The sequence below is a fragment of the Oncorhynchus gorbuscha genome, linkage group LG18, assembly GCF_021184085.1.
Source record: "Oncorhynchus gorbuscha isolate QuinsamMale2020 ecotype Even-year linkage group LG18, OgorEven_v1.0, whole genome shotgun sequence".
NCBI classification, from domain to species: Eukaryota; Metazoa; Chordata; class Actinopteri; order Salmoniformes; family Salmonidae; genus Oncorhynchus; species Oncorhynchus gorbuscha.
The window spans coordinates 77633820-77656093 of NC_060190.1; the positions used below are offsets into that span (position 1 = coordinate 77633820).

Genomic DNA, 22274 nt, shown 5'->3' on the forward strand with positions numbered 1-22274 from the left:
GTTCGTAGCCCACCAAAGTCCAAAAAAAAGTTGTAACTTCAGAGCTGGATATTTTGGATTATCATCTTCTATTATGAATCACGACAGTTATGATGGATTCATTTTCTCAGTCCGTATTCCCTTTCCTTTTTTAACAACGTTTTTAGGTGCTATATTTCGTGTCCATATGACCGATCCAGTGTGGGAAAATAGTTCTCAGGATCTTTAATGGGGGTAAAGAGTTCTCAGGATCTTTAATTGGGTAAAGAGTTCTCGGGATCTTCAATTGGGTAAAGAGTTCTCGGGATCTTTAATGGGGATAAAGAGTTCTCGGGATCTTTAATGGGGGTAAAGAGTTCTCGGGATCTTTAATGGGGGTAAAGAGTTCTCAGGAACTTTAATGGGGTAAAGAGTTCTCAGGAACTTTAATGGGGGTAAAGAGTTCCTGGGAATTTTAATGGGGTAAAGAGTTCTCAGGAACTTTAATGGGGGTAAAGAGTTCTCGGGAATTTTAATGGGGTAAAGAGTTCTCAGGAATTTTAATGGGGTAAAGAGTTCTCAGGAACTTTAATGGGGGTAAAGAGTTCTCAGGATCTTTAATGGGGGTAAAGAGTTCTCAGGATCTTTAATGGGGTAAAGAGTTCTCAGGAGCTTTAATGGGGGTAAAGAGTTCTCAGGAACTTTAATGGGGGTAAAGAGTTCTCGGGAACTTTAATGGGGTAAAGAGTTCTTGGGAACTTTAATGGGGTAAAGAATTCTCTGGAATTTTAATGGGGGTAAAGAGTTCTCGGGAACTTTAATGGGGTAAAGAGTTCTCGGGAACTTTAATGGGGTAAAGAGTTCTCGGGAACTCTTTTGTAGATAATTGGCCCTCTTTCTGGGACTCACCCACAAACAGCACCAAGCCTGACCTGCTGAGGAGTGACAGACTCCATCCTAGCTGGAGGGGTGCTCTCATCTTATCTACCAAAATAGACAGGGCTCTAACTCCTGTAGCTCCACAATGAAATAGGGTGCAGGCCAGGCAGCAGGCTGTTAGCCAGCCTGCCAGCATAGTGGAGTCTGCCACTAGCACAGTTAGTGTAGTCAGCTCAGCTATCACAATTGAGACCGTGTCTGTGCCTCGACCTAGGTTGGGCAAAACTAAACATGGCGATGTTCGCCTTAGCAATCTCACTAGGATAAAGACCACCTCCATTCCTGTCATTATTGAAAGAGATCATGATACCTCACATCTCAAAATAGGGCTACTTAATGTTAGATCCCTTACTTCAAAGGCAATTATAGTCAATGAAATGGTCAGTAGTGTAGCCAGGAGGTGAGGCCTCATTTAACACAGTAAATTCATCAGGCTTAAGCCATGTTTCAGTCAGGCCAATCACATCAAGATTATGATCAGTGATTATATCCCCCGTGCATCTAACAAAGGCGGAGATGTTGCTAACATTTACGATAGCAAATTTCAATTTACAAAAAAAAAAAGACGTTTTTGTCTTTTGAGCTTCTAGTCATGAAATCTATGCAGCCTACTCAATCACTTTTTATAGCTACTGTTTACAGGCCTCCTGGGCCATATACAGCGTTTCTCACTGAGATCCCTGAATTCCTATCGGACCTTGTAGTCATAGCAGATAATATTCTAATCTATGGTGATTTTAATATTCACATGGAAAACTCCACAGACCAACTCCAAAAGGCTTTCGGAGCCATCATCGACTCAGTGGGTTTTGTCCAACATGTCTCTAGACCCACTCACTGTCACAGTCATACGCTGGACCTAGTTTTGTCCCATGGAATAAATGTTGTGGATCTTAATGTTTTTCCTCATAATCCTGGACTATCGGACCACCATTTTATTACGTTTGCAATTGCAACAAATAATCTGCTCAGACCCCAACCAAGGAACATCAAAAGTCGTGCTATAAGTTCACAGACAACACAAAGATTCCTTTATGTCCTTCCAGATTCCCGCTGTCTACCCTGGGACGCCAGATGACAAAAATCAGTTAACCACCTAACTGAGGAACTCAATTTAACCTTGCGCAATACCCTAGATGCAGTTGCACCCCTAAAAACTAAAAACATTTCTCATAAGAAACTAGCTCCCTGGTACACAGAGAATACCCGAGCTCTGAAGCAAGCTTCCAGAAAATTGGAACGGAAATGGCGCCACACCAAACTTGAACTCTTCCGACTAGCTTGGAAAGACAGTACCGTGCAGTACCGAAGAGCCCTTACTGCTGCTCGATCATCCTATTTTTCTAACTTAATTGAGGAAAATAAGAACAATCCGAAATTCCTTTTTGATACTGTCGCAAAGCTAACTAAAAAGCAGACCTTGACCCAGAAAATATAAAAAACTATCGGCCTATATCCAATCTTCCATTCCTCTCAAAATTTTTAGAGAAGGCTGTTGAGCAGCAACTCACTGCCTTCCTGAAGACAAACATTGTATACGAAATGCTTCAGTCTGGTTTTAGACCCCATCATTGCACTGAGACGGCACTTGTGAAGGTGGTAAATTACATTTTAATGGCATCGGACCGAGGCTCTGCATCTGTCCTCGTGCTCCTAGACCTTAGTGCTGCTTTTGATACCATCGATCACCACATTCTTTTGGAGAGATTGGAAACCCAAATTGGTCTACACAGACAAGTTCTGGCCTGATTTAGATCTTATCTGTCGGAAAGATATCAGTTTGTCTCTGTGAATGGTTTGTCCTCTGACAAATCAACTGTAAATTTCGGTGTTCCTCAAGGTTCCGTTTTAGGACCACTATTGTTTTCACTATATATTTTACCTCTTGGGGATGTTATTCGAAAACATAATGTTAACTTTCACTGCTATGCGGAGGACACACAGCTGTACATTTCAATGAAACATGGTGAAGCCCCAAAATTGCCCTTGCTAGAAGCATGTGTTTCAGACATAAGGAAGTGGATGGCTGCAAACTTTCTACTTTTAAACTCGGACAAAACAGAGATGCTTGTTCTAGGTCCCAAGAAACAAAGAGATCTTCTGTTGAATCTGACAATTAATGGTTGTACAGTCGTCTCAAATAAAACTGTGAAGGACCTCGGCGTTACTCTGGACCCTGATCTCTCTTTTGAAGAACATATCAAGACCATTTCAAGGACAGCTTTTTTCCATCTACATAACATTGAAAAAATCTGATACTTTCTGTCCAAAAATGATGCAGAAAAATGTATCCATGCTTTTGTCACTTCTAGGTTAGACTACTGCAATGCTCTACTTTCCGGCTACTCGGATAAAGCACTAAATAAACTTCAGTTAGTGCTAAATACGGCTGCTAGAATCCTGACTAGAACCAAAAACATTGATCATATTACTCCAGTGTTAGCCTCTCTACACTGGCTTTCTGTCAAAGCAAGGGCTGATTTCAAGGTTTTACTGCTAACCTACAAAGCATTACATGGGCTTGCTCCTACCTATCTCTCTGATTTGGTCCTGCCGTACTTACCTACACGTACGCTACGGTGTCAAGACGCAGGCCTCCTAATTGTCCCTAGAATTTCTAAGCAAACAGCTGGAGGCAGGGCTTTCTCTTATAGAGCTCCATTTTTATGGAACGGTCTGCCTACCCATGTGAGAGACGCAAACTCGGTCTCAACCTTTAAGTCTTTACTGAAGACTTATCTCTTCAGTGGGTCATATGATTGGGTGTAGTCTGGCCCAGGAGCGGGAAGGTGAACGGAAAGGCTCTGGAGCAACGAACCGCCCTTGCTGTCTCTGCCTGGCCAGTTCCCCTCTTTCCACTGGGATTTTCTGCCTCTAACCCTATTACAGGGGCTGAGTCACTGGCTTACTGGGGCTCTCTCATGCCATCCCTGGAAGGGGTGCGTCACCTGAGTGGGTTGATTCACTGATGTGGTCATCCTGTCTGGGTTGGCGCCCCCCCTTGGGTTGTGCCATGGCGGAGATCTTTTGTGGGCTATACTCAGCCTTGTCTCAGGATGGTAAGTTGGTGGTTGAAGATATCCCTCTAGTGGTGTGGGGGCTGTGCTTTGGCAAAGTGGGTGGGGTTATATCCTTCCTGTTTGGCCCTGTCCAGGGGTGTCCTCGGATGGGGCCACAGTGTCTCCTGACCCCTCCTGTCTCAGCCTCCAGTATTTATGCTGCGGTAGTTTATGTATTGGGGGGATAGGGTCAGTTTGTTATATCTGGAGTACTTCTCCTGTCCTATTCGGTGTCCTGTGTGAATCTAAGTGTGCGTTCCTTAATTCTCTCCTTCTCTCTTTCTTTCTCTCTCTCGGAGGACCTGAGCCCTAGGACCATGCCCCAGGACTACCTGACATGATGACTCCTTGCTGTCCCATGCCCACCTGGCCGTGCTGCTGCTCCAGTTTCAACTGTTCTGCCTTATTATTATTCAACCATGCTGGTCATTTATGAACATTTGAACATCTTGGCCATGTTCTGTTATAATCTCCACCCGGCACAGCCAGAAGAGGACTGGCCACCCCACATAGCCTGGTTCCTCTCTAGGTTTCTTCCTAGGTTTTGGCATTTTTAGGGAGTTTTTTCTAGCCACCGTGCTTCTACACCTGCATTGCTTGCTGTTTGGGGTTTTAGGCTGGGTTTCTGTACAGCACTTTGATATATCAGCTGATGTACGAAGGGCTATATAAATACATTTGATTTGATTTGATTTAATGTGGTAAAGAGTTCTAAGGAACTTTAATGGGGGTAAAGCGTTCTCAGGAACTTTAATGGGGTAAAGAGTTCTCAGGATCTTTAATGGGGTAAAGAGTTCTCAGCATCTTTAATGGGGTAAAGAGTTCTCAGGATCTTTAATGGGGGTAAAGAGTTCTCAGGAACTTTAATGGGGTAAAGAGTTCTCGGGAACTTTAATGGGGTTAGGAGTTCTCAGGAACTTTAATGGGGTAAAGAGTTCTCAGGAAGATTAATGGGGTAAAGAGTTCTCAGGAACGTTAATGGGGTAAAGAGTTCTCAGGAACTTTAAAGAGTTCTCAGGAACTTTAATGGGGTTAGGAGTTCTCAGGAACTTTAATGGGGTAAAGAGTTCTCAGGAACTTTAATGGGGGTAAAGAGTTCTCAGGAACTTTAATGGGGGTAAAGAGTTCTCAGGAACTTTAATGGGGGTAAAGAGTTCTCAGGAGCTTTAATGGGGGTAAAGAGTTCTCAGGAACTTTAATGGGGTAAAGAGTTCTCAGGAACTTTAATGGGGGTAAAGAGTTCTCAGGAACTTTAATGGGGGTAAAGAGTTCTCAGGATCTTTAATGGGGTAAAGAGTTCTCAGGAACTTTAATGGGGGTAAAGAGTTCTCAGGAACTTTAATGGGGGTAAAGAGTTCTCAGGATCTTTAATGGGGTAAAGAGTTCTCAGGAACTTTAATGGGGGTAAAGAGTTCTCAGGAACGTTAATGGGGGTAAAGAGTTCTCAGGAACTTTAATGGGGGTAAAGAGTTCTCAGGAACTTTAATGGGGGTAAAGAGTTCTCAGGAACTTTTAATGGGGGTAAAGAGTTCTCAGGAACTTTAATGGGGGTAAAGAGTTCTCAGGAACTTTAATGGGGGTAAAGAGTTCTCAGGATCTTTAATGGGGTAAAGAGTTCTCAGGAACTTTAATGGGGGTAAAGAGTTCTCAGGAACGTTAATGGGGGTAAAGAGTTCTCAGGAACTTTAATGGGGGTAAAGAGTTCTCAGGAACTTTAATGGGGGTAAAGAGTTCTCAGGAACTTTAATGGGGGTAAAGAGTTCTCAGGAACTTTAATGGGGTAAAGAGTTCTCAGGAACTTTAATGGGGTAAAGAGTTCTCAGGAACTTTAATGCATAACTGGATCCTGTGGGGTTGTTCCTTTTATGATTGACAACACGAGGTTATTTTATTGACATTATTCACAATATTATTGTGGAGTCAAAGGACAAAATAAAGCAACATTTAAAGCCTTTTATGTCCTAACCATCTGTTTTGCATGGAAACCTATCACTAATGTGCATGCTATCTGTTTAATGCTAGAGATGACTCCAGTAGGGTTTTCTGTTAATAATAGCACAGATCTTAGTTTACCTTCCTGTTGAAGTGACTCTATAAATGTAACCTTTCCCCTGCTTGCTCTGAGCTCTGAGTGTGTGTGTGTGTGTGTGTGTGTGTGTGTGTGTGTGTGTGTGTGTGTGTGTGTGTGTGTGTGTGTGTGTGTGTGTGTGTGTGTGTGTGTGTGTGTGTGTGTGTGTGTGTGTGTGTGTGTGTGTGTGTGTGTGTGTGTGTGTGTGTGTGTGTTAGCTCTGTCCTGCTGTACTGGGATGGTCTTCCAGATGTTTGAGTTTTATTGGATAATCGGCGGCATCTTCAAAAGCCCTTTATGGATCTGAGAGTGTTGTAAAATATCCAGCAGGCACATAAAGGAAATAAGCCTTCATGACTAAACCTCATTTGTTATGCTGGGAGTTCCACACACACACACACACACACACACACACACACACACACACACACACACACACACACACACACACACACACACACACACACACACACACACACACACACACACACACACACACACACACACACACACACACACACACACACACACACACACACACACACACGTAACTCACATGTAACACACACGTAACACACTGCCTCAGGGCCTTGAGTTTGTGTGTAGATGCATCCATTTACATTTGTGCGTTTGTGTGTGTAAATGCGAGGAAAACCATCACCGTCTTCTAATCAGCACCTCAGCCTATGTGGTCTCTCTCCTGCAACCTGTCCCTGTTTTGCTAGCCTTTCATTTTCCACACTCTCTCTTAATGTCCCGTATTAATAGGCGCTTAAATCAAATCTGATTGTTTAAAAGCACTTACTGGGTACATCCTAAAAATGGCCCCCTGTTCATCCACTCATACTCAAAATGTATTTCACTACATACGGAATAGGGTTCCATTTGGAACATGGGACAGGGGGAAAGGGTTCCGTTTGGAACATGGGACAGGGGGAAAGGGTTCCGTTTGGAACATGGGAAAGGGGGAATGGGTTCCGTTTGGAACATGGGACAGGGGAAAGGGTTCAGTTTGGAACATGGGACAGGGGGAAAGGGTTCCATTTGGAACATGGGACAGGGGGAAAGGGTTCCATTTGGAACATGGGACAGGGGGAAAGGGTTCCGTTTGGAACATGGGACAGGGGGAAAGGGTTCCGTTTGGAACATGGGACAGGGGGAAAGGGTTCCGTTTGGAACATGGGACAGGGGGAAAGGGTTCCGTTTGGAACATGGGACAGGGGGAAAAGGGTTCCGTTTGGAACATGGGACAGGGAAAAAGGGCTCTGTTTGGGACATGGGACAGGGAAAAAGGGCTCTGTTTGGAACAAAGCCTACTATGGGCACCGATATGAAATTGCATGCTTCTCTCCTATTGTAATTTAAATCCTAAATTATTATTCATTGCTGCTATACATTCTCATTACATATCTGCTCCTACTGAATAGTGTATTAACGAATGTCATTGCTCATCAGTAAACCATAAGGGCCAATAAAATAAAGGACATGGCAAGGCTACTATGTATCAAACACCTTAATAATGAATCACAAAGAGTTGTACATAGTAAGAGGGGAGGGGGGGAGGGGTACCCCATCCTCCACCGGCTGGGTGGTGCCATGCCAGTCATTACTTTAAAAACACAAAAGACGTTTCTGTAGTCTGGTTGCTAGGCCCAAAACAAAATAAGTTGTTGTAGTCTGGTTGCTATGCCCAAAACAAAATAAGAAGTTGTTGTAGTCTGGTTGCTAGGCTAGATTTGCAGCCCAAATGACACTCTATACCTTTAGTGAAATATTTTTTTAACAAGGGCACGTAGTGACTCTGTAGTGATAGGGAGTAGGCTAGTAGGCTAGCGGAAAGTAGAGCTCATTATTCCAGATCAAGCAGAATTGAGAATTCTATTTGTCCCCCCCCCCCATGTAACACTGTGGTATGCACGCATGCACACAAACACACGCAAGCTCACGCATGCACACAAACACACGCAAGCACACGAATGTACACAAACACACGCAAGCACAAAGCACACACAAACACACACAAACACACGCACGCACTCGCATGCACACGCAAACACACGCATGCACACAAACACACACAGACAACTCTCCACACCTCATCTCTGAACTAAATTGCGTGGGTTGATCATGTTTACAGTCCGCTGGGCAACAGGATATTGGTATAAATTGTGAACCAGGTCCCGTGCGTGCGTGCGTTTTGTCCCTCGTGCAGCATGGGTATGAAGCACGTCTTGCTATTAGTGTGAATTGTTGATTCATTGAAGGTAATTTTCCAGATGCCTTTATTTTAGGGACTGATTTACGTAACTGATTACAGTAATTGTAATTAGGAAGGGGAAGACAAACTCTAGCGCACCATGAACCTAGAACCAACATACACCACGAACCTAGAACCAACATACACCATGAACCTAGAACCAACATACATCATGAACCTAGAACCAACATACACCATGAACCTAGAACCAACATACACCATGAACCTAGAACCAACATACACCATGAATCAATATACACCATGAACCTAGAACCAATATACACCATGAACCAATATACACCATGAACCAATATACACCATGAACCAATATACACCATGAACCTAGAACCAATATACACCATGAACCTAGAACCAATATACACCATGAACCAATATACACCATGAACCTAGAATCAACATACACCATGAACCTAGAACCAACATACACAATGAACCTAGAACCAACATACACCATGAACCAGCATAGACATGAACCTAGAATCAACATACACCATGAACCTAGAACCAACATACACCATGAACCTAGAACCAACATACACCATGAACCTAGAACCAACATACACCATGAACCTAGAACCAACATACACCATGTACCTAGAATCAACATACACCATGTACCTAGAACCAACATACACCATGAACCTAGAACCAACATACACCATGAACCAGCATACACCATGAACCTAGAACCAACATACACCATGAACCTAGAACCAATATACACCATGAACCTAGAACCAACATACACCATGTACCTAGAACCAACATACACCATGAACCTAGAACCAGCATACATCATGAACCTAGAACCAACATACACCATGAACCAATATACACCATGAACCTAGAACCAATATACACCATGAACCAATATACACCATGAACCAACATACACCATGAACCTAGAACCAACGTACACCATGAACCAACATACACCATGAACCTAGAACCAGCATACATCATGAACCTAGAACCAATATACACCATGAACCTAGAATCAACATACACCATGAACCTAGAACCAATATACACCATGAACCAGCATACACCATGAACCTAGAACCAACATACACCATGAACCTAGAACCAACATACACCATGAACCTAGAACCAAAGTACACCATGAACCTAGAACCAACAAACACCATGAACCAACATACACCATGAACCTAGAACCAACATACACCATGAACCTAGAACCAACATACACCATGAACCAAGAATCAACATACATGAACGAAATGTCAGAATAATAGTAGAGAGAATTGTTTTTTTCAGCTTTTATTTCTTTCATCACATTCCCAGTGGGTCAGAAGTTAACATACACTCAATTAGTATTTGGTATCATGGCCTTTAGTTTGTTTAACTTTTTATGGCTGCAGGGGCAGTATTGAGTAGCTTGGATGAAAAGGTGCCCATTGTAAACAGCCAGGTCCTCAGTCTCAGTTGCTAATATATGCATATTATTAGTAGTATTGGATAGAAAACACTCTAAAGTTTCCAAAACTGTCAAAATATTGTCTGTGAGTATAACAGAACTGAAATTGCAGGTGAAACCCTGAGGAAATTCAAAACAGGAAGTGGCTTCTATTTTGAAAACTCCATGTTCCATAGCCTCCCTTTGCTGGATTTAAAGGGATATGAACCAGATTCCTTTTCCCATCGCTTCCTCAAGGTGTCAACAGTCTTCAGACATAGTTTCAGGCTTTTATTTTGAAAAATGAGCCAGAACGATAACATCGCGTCAAGTGGTCACATGAGTTTTGCTCGCGCAACAGAATTTGGACAGCCATTGTTTTCCCCTCTCCTACTGTGAAATACATTTGCGGTTGAGGATTGATTATAAAAAAGGTTTGACATGTTTCTTTCATTATGGAAACTATTTGGAATTTTCGTCTAATTTGATTGCTTTTCTGATTTTCGTGACCGAGCAACCTGATGCTAATTGTACTTAATGTTTTATCGTGCGATCGATACACTTACACATATTCTTGGATTGCTTTAGCTGTAAAGTATAATTTCAAAATCTGACACCATAATTTGCAAATAAATTCATTAAAAATCCTTCAATGTGATTTTCTGGATTTTTCTTTCCCATTTTGTCTGTCATAGTTGAAGTGTACCTATGATGAAAATTACAGGCCTCTCATCTTTTTAAGCGGGAGAACTTGCACAATTGATGGCTGACTAAATACTTTTTTGCCCCACTGTACATCCACAGGTACACCTTCAATTGACTAAAATGATCTCAATTAGCCTATCAGAATCTTGTAAAGCCATGACATTACATTACATTTTCTGGAATTGTCCAAGCTGTTTAAAGGAACATTCATCTTAGTGAATGTAAACTTCTGACCCAATGGAATTGTGATACTGTCACGAATATTACCGAAGGTGGCTCCCCTTCCTGTTCGGGTGGCGCTCGGCGGTCGTCGTCGCCGGTCTACTAGCTATCGCCGATCCTTTGTTTCGTGTTCGTTTGGTTTTGTCTAATTGGTTTCACCTGTTCCTTGTTTGGTTGTTAGGGTGGGGTTATTTAAGTTCGTTTAGCCAGCTTCTGTTTGTGCTTGTTGTTCTGTATTTGTGAGAGGTGTTAGTGTTTTGTTGGGTTTTCTCACTGTCCTAGTATTTCACATAAGGGTACTATTTGTTTTAATAGTTACGCCTGTGTTGGGTGAATAGTATTTTGTTCTTTTAATTTTGGACATTAACAAAAAAATCAATGTAGTGGTTGAAAAACTTTGAATGACTCCATTCTAAGAGTATGTGAACTTCCGACTTCAACTGTATGACAGTACATGATATGGGACTTCCCTGAGAAATGTGAGGATTAGCAGTGATAAAGGACAGGGATACCAACACTGAAACAATATATATATATACCATTTACACTGTCAAAAGTTTTACAACACCTGCTTATTTGGGAGTTTTTCTTTAGTTTTACTATATAATAATAATAATATATGCCATTTAGCAGACGCTTTTATCCAAAGCGACTTACAGTCATGTGTGCATACATACTATTTTTCTATATTGTAGAATAATCGTTAAACTTCTTGACACCCTGTCGCGGGATCATTTTAGATAGCCACAGTCAAATAATATTACTAAAAAATATATTCATGAAATCATGAAATGAAATCACAAGTGCAATATTGCAAAACACAGTTTAGCCTTTTGTTAATCCACCTGTCATTTCAGATTTTGAAATGAAGCTTTACAGCGAAAGCAATCCAAGCGTTTAAGTTTATCGATAGCCTAGCATAGCATTATGTACAATTAGCATCAGGAAGCTTGGTCATGAAAATCAGAAAAGCAATCAAATTAACCGTTTACCTTTGATTATCGTCGGATGTTTTCACTCACGAGACTCCAAGTTACACAACAAATGTTCCTTTTGTTCCATAAAGATTATTTTTATACCCAAAATACCTCCGTTTGTTTGTCTCGTTATGTTCAGAAATCCACAGGAAAAAGCGGTCACAACAACGCAGACGGAAATTCCAGAAAGTCTTCATAATGTCCACAGAAACATGTCAAACGTTTTTTATAATCATTCCTCGGGTTGTTTTTAAAATATATATTCAATAATGTATCAACCGAGTGTGTAAGTTTTTCAATAACAGCGGGAGGAACAATGGCGGCCTTACTCAGTTGCACAAAAACTCACTCTGAGAGCCCCCACCTACCCACTTACGCAATGTGATCTTTCACGCTCATTTTTCAAAATAAAATTCTGATACTATGTCTAAAGACTGTTGACACCTTAGGGAAGCCATAGCAAAAGGAATCTGGTTGATATCAGCCTTGTAATCTGAATACCCTGATGTTTTGTTATCTACTCATCCAGCCTTGTCATCTGAATACCCTGATGTTATCTACTCATCCAGCCTTGTCATCTGAATACCCTGATGTTTTGTTATCTACTCATCCAGCCTTGTCATCTGAATACCCTGATGTTATCTACTCATCCAGCCTTGTCATCTGAATACCCTGATGTTTTGTGATCTACTCATCCAGCCCTGTCATCTGAATACCCTGATGTTATCTACTCATCCAGCCTTGTCATCTGAATACCCTGATGTTATCTACTCATCCAGCCTTGTCATCTGAATACCCTGATGTTATCTACTCATCCAGCCTTGTCATCTGAATACCCTGATGTTTTGTTATCTACTCATCCAGCCTTGTCATCTGAATACCCTGATGTTATCTACTCATCCAGCCCTGTCATCTGAATTTCTTGATGTTTTGTTTTGGCCTGCAGCAAATTACTGTGTGTGTGGTGTTACATTCCCGAGCAAGAAAACCAGAAATAGATAAGGAGAGAGAGAGAGATATTGTTGTTATTGATTTTCCCGTTGACAATCTTTATGATCACTATTTTAATTATGTTAATATTGCAACCGAATCACATAATTTCCAAAGTACACTTGGGCAATATTCACATTTTTACGTCATGCCAATAAAGCAATTTTAAAATTGAATTATGCTGGCTTGCAAAGTGATGTGTAATTCGTATTGGAAACCAGCCAGATTTAGGATATTCAACAAGTGAAATTGTTAATCACCTGCATTCAGAATGACTGCCAGGGTAGGGAAGATTGAATACTGAGACTCAATCACTCTAAACTGGAACAACAGTCTCAGTAATGGGTGCAATAAATCCAATTAATAACAGATTGGATTAGTTTAGCAAACTGTAGGTTATTTATTGGGATTCCTGGGAGTGCATTCTGATTAAGATCATCAAAGGTAAGTGAATATTTATAATGCTATTTCTGACTAATGTTGACTCTAACATGGCGGATATCTGTTTTGCTTGATTTGTTGTCTGAGCGCCGTACTCAGATTGTGCTTTTAAAAAAAAAATCTGACACAGCGGTTGCATTAAAGAAGTTTATCTAAAGTTCCATGTATAATAGTTGTATATATTATCAATGTTTATTATGAGTATTTCTGTAAAATGATGTGGCTGTCTGCTAAATCACTGCATGTTTTGGAACTACTGAACATAATGCGCCAATATAAAATTAGATTTTTGGATATAAATATTCACTATCGAACAAAACATGCATGTATTGTGTAACATGAAGTCCTATGAGTGTCATCTGATGAAGATCATCAAATGTTAGTGATTAATTTTATCTCTATTTCTGCTATTTGTGACAACTCTCTTTGGTTGGAAAAATCGCTGTGTTTTCTGTGACTTGGTGGTGACCTAACATAATCGTTTGTGGAGCTTTCACTGTAAAGCCTTTTTGAAATCAGACACTGTGGCTGGATTAACAAGAATTGTATCTTTAAAATGGTGCCTAATACTTGTATGTTTGAGAAATATGATTTATGAGATTTCTGTTGATTTGAAGTTGGCGCCGTGCAATTTCATTGGCTGTTGGCTGTCCGCTAGTGGAACCCCGTTCCCAGACAGGTTATACTCTGCCTTTTAAATCGACCTCTTGCCCCGACTCACCTAGTCTATCATCGCTGTTGACCTGAAATGATTGGATAGGAGTAAGCATTATTTCAAAAATGTTACGGACATTTCACGAGGCAATACAATGATTGTTGTTGCTTATGTCCATCAAATTCATTCAGATACAGAAAGGGATTCCTTTGGCCCATTGGTTATCAATTGTGAACTAGAAAACTTCTCTTTCATCTGATATCTTTCAGATTCAATAGACTTTTGCGCCTAGCGTGAGTAACAAGAACCTTCAAACTACAGTCCCTCAAGCCTTTAAAAGAGTAATAAAGGAACAATAGACAAAAAAGACAACCAGACAACCAAAAAATATCAAAACGCCAGACAGAGAGGCTGCCTCCTTCTTTGTTCAGTTTCACATTTTGTTTTAAGATTTATAAACCATGTTTGGTTGGTTTAGGCAGAAGTAGCAGGCCTGAAGAGGCCATGGGGAGAGGGTTAGGAGGGGCCAGGGAGCAGGCCTGAAGAGGCTATGGGGAGGGGGTTAGGAGGGGCCAGGGAGCAGGCCTGAAGAGGCTTTGGGGAGGGGTTTAGGAGGGGCCAGGGAGCAGACATGAAGAGGCTATGGGGAGGGGGTTAGGAGGGGCCAGGGAGCAGGCCTGAAGAGGCTATAGGGGGGGGTTAGGAGGGGCCAGGGAGCAGGCCTGAGGAGGCTATGGGGATGGGGTTAGGAGGGGCCAGGGAGCAGGCCTGAGGAGGCTATGGGGAGGAGGTTAGGAGGGGCCAGGGAGCAGGCCTGAAGAGGCTGTGGGGAGGGGGTCTAGGAGGGGCCAGGGAGCAGGCCTGAAGAGGCTATGGGGAGGGGGTTAGGAGGGGCCAGGGAGCAGGCCTGAAGAGGCCATGGGGGGGGGGTTAGGAGGGGCCAGGGAGCAGGCCTGAAGAGGCCACGGGGAGGGGGTTAGGAGCGGCCAGGGAGTAGGCCTGAAAAGGCCATGGGGATGGGTTAGCAAGGGTGAGGAGGGGCTGAGGGTCACACACACACACAGTTCCCCTTTCTTCTCTGCCGCCTCCCTTGTTGGATGCCTTTGTGTTGTTGGGGAAAGTTTAAGATTCCTCTCACATTCCTATTCTCTCGGGAAGGTCAGGCCACAGATTGGTGGACATGTTGACATGACTCATTTAAAAGGACACAAAGGGGAGAAAGGCTTCAGCTACAGTAGAGGAGAGAGAGAGAGAGAGAGAGAGAGAGAGAGAGAGAGAGAGAGAGAGAGAGAGAGAGAGAGAGAGAGAGAGAGAGAGAGAGAGAGAGAGAGAGAGAGAGAGAGAGAGAGATTGTGAGTGTATGTATGTGTGTGTGTGCTTGCGTGCTTATGTGTGTACGTATGTGTGTGTGTGTGTGTGTGTGTGTGTGTGTGTGTGTGTGTGTGTGTGTGTGTGTGTGTGTGTGTGTGTGTGTGTGTGTGTGTGTGTGTGTGTGTGTGTGTGTGTGTGTGTGTGTGTGTACGTGTGTGTGTGTGTGTGCTTATGTGTGTACGTGTGTGTGCTTATGTGTGTACGTGTGTGTGTGTGTGTGTGTGTGTGTGTGTGTGTGTGTGTGTGTGTGTGTGTGTGTGTGTGTGTGTGTGTGTGTGTGTGTGTGTGTGTGTGTGTGTGTGTGTGTGTGTGTGTGTGTGTGTGTGTGTGTGTGTGTGTGTGTGTGTGTGTGAGTTATACCGGTCAGAGCTGCAAAGTGGAAGACGGCAAAGGCGCAGTAACCATGGAAATCACTGACTAACGACAATACACCACACCTTTTAAAAATCACAGGCTTCGAACTTGTTCACAAGTTTCTATACAGGATATACATATAGACATATGGTGTTAGCCCCGTTATGTACGTCCTCTGCTTTCAGTAGTACCAACAAAAGACTTCAGTCATATTTCGTTAATGACCAGCAGCAATGCACATATATCATTGATTTGATATTCTGATGATTTTTGTGTTTGTTTAGGCTCATCCCCGGAGCTCCTCGTTACGCTTTCTCATTTAGCGCACTGCTATGGAAATGAAAAAGAGCGAGAGAGAGAGAGAGGAGGGGTGAGAGAGAGAGAAGAAAGAATGGAATTTTCCAGTTGAAGTGAAACCAGCTTCATCATATTCATGTTAAAATGCATATGTACACACACACACACACACACACACACACACACACACACACACACACACACACACACACACACACACACACACACACACACACACACACACACACACACACACACACACACACACACACACACACACACACACACACACACACACACACACACACACACACACACACACACACACACACACACACACACACACACACACACACACACTGCAAAGTATAGGAATTGTCTGACTGCAGTGAACTGAGTGTCGGAGGAGATAGCAGGGTTGTCACATCAATTTGACACGGCCAACCTCAGTGCATATCCTGTTATTGTGGCAGCAGAGGGCCGTGGAAGCCTGCAGAGGGCCGTGGAAGCCTGCAGAGGGCCATGGAAGCCTTCAGAGGGCCATGGAAGCCTGCAGAGGGCCGTGGAAGCCTGCAGAGGGCCATGGAAGCCTGCAGAGGGCCATGGAAGCCGCTTGGTGAGAAGGCAACAACTGTTGGTGCAATTATTAGAAAATGGAAGAAGTTCAAGATGATGGTCAATCATCCTCGGTCTGGGGCTCCATGCAAGATCTCACCTCGTGGGGCATCAATGATCATGAGGTAGGTGAGGGATCAGCCCAGAACTACACTGCAGGACCTGGTCAATGACCTGAAGAGAGCTGGGACCACAGTCTCAAAGAAAACCATTAGCAACACACTACGCAGTCATGGATTAAAATCCTGCAGTGCACGCAAGGTCCCCCTGCTCAAGCCAGCACATGTCCAGGCCCATCTGAAGTTTGCCAATGACCATCTGGATGATCCAGAGGAGGAATGGTCATGTGGTCTGATGAGACAAAAATTGAGCTTTTTGGTCTAAACTCCACTCGCCGTATTTGGAGGAAGAAGAAGGATGACTACAACCCCAAGAACACCATCCCAACCGTGAAGCATGGAGGTGGAAACATCATTCTTTGGGGATGCTTTTCTGCAAAGGGGACAGGACGACTGCACCGTATTGAGGGGAGGATGGATGGGGCCATGTATTGCAAGATCTTGGCCAACAACCTCCTTCCATCAGTAAGAGCATTGAAGATGGCTCATGGCTGGGTCTTCCAGCATGACAACGACCCGAAACACACATCTCAAGGTCCTGGAGTGGCCTAGCCAGTCTCCAGACCTAAACCCAATAGAACATTTTTGGAGGGAGCTGAAAGTCCGTATGCCTGGCTTCCATATTAAGTTCTGCTTTTCTGATGTATCAAATACTTATGTCATGCAATAAAATGCAAATTAATTACTTAAAAATAAGAATGTGATTTTCTGGATTTTAATACAAATTACAGACCTCTACATGCTTTGTAAGTAGGAAAACCTGCAAAATTGGCAGTGTATCAAATTCTTGTTCTCCCCACTGTACTCACAGAGCCCTACACCCATTTATTCCCTGTTTGAGATCTACATACAGGTTAGTTCTGGTTGATTCTACATGCAGGTTAGTTCTGGTTGATTCCACATACAGGTTAGTTCTGGTTGATTCTACATGCAGGTTAGTTCTGGTTGATTCTACATACAGGTTAGTTCTGGTTGATTCCACATACAGGTTAGTTCTGGTTGATTCTACATACAGGTTAGTTCTGGTTGATTCCACATACAGGTTAGTTCTGGTTGACTCTGTATGAAGGTCATTGAGCAGGTGAGGGTGACAAGATGAATGTGTTCTGTGGTGTGATTATTTCCCAGAGAGTGTTAGGATCCTAAAGTGTGTGTGTGTGTGTGTGTCCCAGAGAGTGTTAGGATCCTAAAGTGTGTGTGTGTCCCAGAGAGTGTTAGAATCCTAAAGTGTGTGTGTGTGTGTGTGTCCCAGAGAGAGTTAGAATCCTAAAGTGTGTGTGTGTGTGTGTCCCAGAGAGAGTTAAGATCCTAAAGTGTGTGTGTGTCCCAGAGAGAGGTAGGATCCTAAAGTGTGTGTGTGTGTGTCCCAGAGAGAGGTAGGATCCTAAAGTGTGTGTGTATGTGTGTCTCAGAGAGAGTTAGAATCCTAAAGTGTGTGTGTGTGTGTCCCAGAGAGAGTTAGAATCCTAAAGTGTGTGTGTGTGTGTGTCCCAGAGAGAGTTAAGATCCTAAAGTGTGTGTGTGTGTGTGTCCCAGAGAGAGGTAGGATCCTAAAGTGTGTGTGTGTGTGTGTGTGTGTCCCAGAGAGAGGTAGGATCCTAAAGTGTGATGATTCCTAGTGTTGCTACCAAAGGGTATATTACTGGGAACTTTCAGTAAACTATCAGAAGTTTGGTAGATTTTAACAATTGTATTTAATCACAAGACCATCTAATGTCCCTTTTTTGTGTACTTTAGATATGTACAAGTGGCCCACTGTGTCGGCCTTAATAACATGAACAATAGCATAAGTAATAAAATAAGAACATTTATAAAATAGAATTACAAAGCCACATTATCCTAAATATAAAGTACAACTTTACCGATGAATTCCATTGGTGTTTGATATGAGGGTTTGAATAAGCTTATTTTTCTTTTAAAACATTTTTTGATATATAACCAACTTTAGACATTATGATAGATTGCCATAGATTTACCAATATTATTGAAGATTCCTCGTAATTTTGATACATTACTGGTAGCTTTGATACATTACTGGTAGCTTTGATACATTACTGGTAGCTTTGATACATTACTGGTAGCTTTGATACATTACTGGTAGTGTTGATACATTACTGGTAGCTTTGATACATTACTGGTAGCGTTGATACATTACTGGTAGCTTTGATACATTACTGGTAGCTTTGATACATTACTGGTAGCGTTGATACATTACTGGTAGCTTTGATACATTACTGGTAGCTTTGATACATTACTGGTAGCTTTGATACATTACTGGTAGTGTTGATACATTACTGGTAGCTTTGCTACATTACTGGTAGCTTTGATACATTACTGGTAGCTTTGATACATTACTGGTAGCGTTGATACATTATTGGTAGCTTTGATACATTACTGGTAGCTTTGATACATTACTGGTAGCTTTGATACATTACTGGTAGCTTTGATACATTACTGGTAGTGTTGATACATTACTGGTAGCTTTGATACATTACTGGTAGCTTTGATACATTACTGGTAGCTTTGATACATTACTGGTATCTTTGATACATTACTGGTAGCTTTGATACATTACTGGTAGCTTTGATACATTACTGGTAGCTTTGATACATTACTGGTAGCTTTGATACATTACTGGTAGCTTTGCAACCCCCTAGTCATGTCCATTGCGGGCAGAGAGGCTCGTGGCCCCTCAGATTTGTCCTGTTTAACTATGAGGTGTGTGTGTGCGTGTTTGTGTGTGCGTGTTTGTGACTTTAGGTCAGGCTGTAAAGATACAGGGGGGGTTGTGAAGGAGACCTCTGCACCCTTGGTGGTGAGAAGTATAGATTAAAAGCAGACTCCCCCAGTAGGCGTATTTTAAATTCCAAATCGACACCTAGGTCCCCATAACTCCTAACCGCTACTCACTAGCTTTTGGTTCATAGGTTAACCCCTAGCCCCTTAGCCACTCCTGGTAATCATTGAATAGCAGAACTGTATGGTGGGAATTCTAGAAGATGATGCAAGTTGGAGCAATTAAATGTTTTGCATACCTATTCAATGACTGCTTCACGAAAGTGCCCAGGGGTCAATTGGAATTCAGCAGACATGTTGACCAGAGAGAGTGAGAGAGAGAGAGATCTAATGGGAGAGGTTTCCATTGAGTTTTAAGGTCCATACCGTGATGATTAGTAAAGGAAAAGGGGGTCAAGGTAGGAACACATTGATGTTGTGGCGCAGAAGGTTATCTTGGAACGTTACAGATCAGAAATAACGTCTCGGACAACGTTCGTCAGGACGGTTACCGTGGTAACCGCAGCAGACGTCACACAACAGCTGAATATTTCAAAATTGGCTGAATCCAAACACTCTGTTTGTTTCACAGCTTCACCGAGACCCAGAAGATAACTAATAACAGGAGAACAAATGAGAAGCGATGTTCCACGAACAGATTAAATGCCCAGGGACTCATCAAGCAGGTTCTCTCTAAACACAGCAAAACTTTGCAAAAAACCTTAAGCAAATGTGAAGAAAATTCAGCACATTTTTGTTTGGGGGGGGGGGTGTCACAAAAATGAAGGAAGTGTTGTTTAAAAAAAAAAGAGACATAACAAGAACACACACACACCAAAAGCCAAATGATATATTACACCCCATCACACAAATGGCCCAATTAGAATTCCTCGTAGACTAAGGAATGCTTTGGCTCTGTTATTTAGCCCCAGTTGTTTGTGTCACTTCTCTGTGTGTCTCTCTCTCTCTCTGTCACTCTCTCTCCACTCTCTTTTGTTATTTCTCACTCTATATATATTTTAATTTCAATTTATGGGCTTTATGTCTGTCTGTCTCTGTCTCTCTCAGATTTCAGATTACACCTCTTTCCCTGGAGGTGTGTACTTCAGGGCAGCAAGGAGCTGTTTATCATCAGTCATCAGGCCAGGTGTTATCAGGTGAGGATTGCTGTTGTTCTTAGGTTGTTCTTACGTTACCTTTCTAGGTCAGTTCTGTTACAAACTTCCCAGACAAATTCTGCAGGCATCAGACATCACACACATTTCTCTTCTTCTAACACGTAAGCAAAAATGAAACTTAAGAAATACCGTCTGTCTTTTTAGCGAACATTCCTGCCGACAGTCAGCGGCCTTTGATGTTTCACCTCTCTTAGAGAGTTGTGTGATCTTCTGACCTTTGACCTGGGGTGCAACAAGGCAGTCACAAGCAAGGGATTGGGAAAGTAAGGTTAAGGTTTATTTATTTATTTAACTCGGGAAGCCAGTTAAGAATAAATTCTTATTTTCAATGACGGCCTAGGAACAGTGGGTTAACTGCCTGTTCAGGGGCAGAATGACAGATTTGTACCTTGTCAGCTCAGGGATTCGAACTTGCAACCTTCCGGTTACTAGTCCAACGCTCTAACCACTAGGGTACCCAGCCGCCCCAGGGGGGTGGACAAAAGGATGGTCAGGGATAGAGGTTGAGGGTTAAGGGGGGTGGACAAAGGGGGGACCAGATTGAAAATGAGACGCTCTCAGTTTTGACATGTGAGGACGATGTTGCGGTAGCTACTGCTGTCCCGGGGAGGCGATGACACTCTCTCTATTTTTAAAGCTGTCGGAGCCACCCTCCCCTAGGCCTCAGAGAAAGACTGAGGTTGTTGAATGAGGTGCATCGCCTGGGGCTGCCAGACTGAAGCTATCTTTATTGGTTTTAAAATTAGTCTCTTCTCCTCCATCTGCACTGGTACGAACGTGACATCATCAAAATGCTGGCTTGTAACTGGTCAGTTATTTCTGATCAGAGCAACGAAGAAGAAGAAGAAGAGGCGAGTTGAGGACAGATTTTCTAGTCAGTTGAGAAAGAGTCAGAAACATCACTTTCATTATGTAAAATATTTATTTGGCATTTGATGTAAAGCATATTCGTAGCGTTGATTAGTATTCACACAATTATAATACTGGAGACTATAAATGCCACCATCCTAGTTTTTTAGCTTGTGTGTTTGTACCATGTTTTGTGTTGCTGCCATGTTGTGTTGCTACCATGTTGTGCTGCTGCCATGTTGTGTTGCTACCATGTTGTGTTGCTACCCGTGTTGTTGCCATGTTGTGTTGCTACCATGCTGTTGTCATACATTTACATTTACATTTAAGTCATTTAGCAGACGCTCTTATCCAGAGCGACTTACAAATTGGTGCATTCACCTTATGACATCCAATGGAACAGTCACTTTACAATAGTGCATCTAAATCTTAAGGGGGGGGGGGTGAGAAGGATAACTTATCCTATCCTAGGTATTCCTTAAAGAGGTGGGGTTTCAGGTGTCTCCGGAAGGTGGTGATTGACTCATGTTGTTGTCATGTTGTGTTGCTACCATGTTGTTGTCATGTCGTGTTGCTACCATGTTGTTGTCATGTTGTGTTGCTACCATGTTGTTGTCATGTCGTGTTGCTACCATGTTGTTGTCATGTTGTGTTGCTACCATGTTGTTGTCATATTGTGTTGCTACCATGTTGTTGTCATGTCGTGTTGCTACCATGTTGTTGTCATATTGTGTTGCTACCATGTTGTTGTCATGTTGTGTTACTACCATGTTGTTGTCATGTTGTGTAGCTACCATGTTGTTGTCATGTTGTGCTGCTACCATGTTGTGTTGCTACCATGTTGTTGTCATGTTGTGCTGCTACCATGTTGTGTTGCTACCATGTTGTTGTCATGTTGTGCTGCTACCATGTTGTTGTCATGTTGTGTTGCTACCATGTTGTTGTCATGTTGTGTTGCTACCATGTTGTTGTCATGTTGTGTTGTTTCCACGCTGTGTTGTCATGTT

At 42.5% G+C, this 22274-nt stretch overlaps 1 pseudogene; it reads left to right on the forward strand.

Annotated features, from left to right (window-relative positions):
- Positions 1 to 22274, forward strand: part of LOC124004212 — an 89608-nt pseudogene that overhangs the window by 45766 nt on the left and 21568 nt on the right.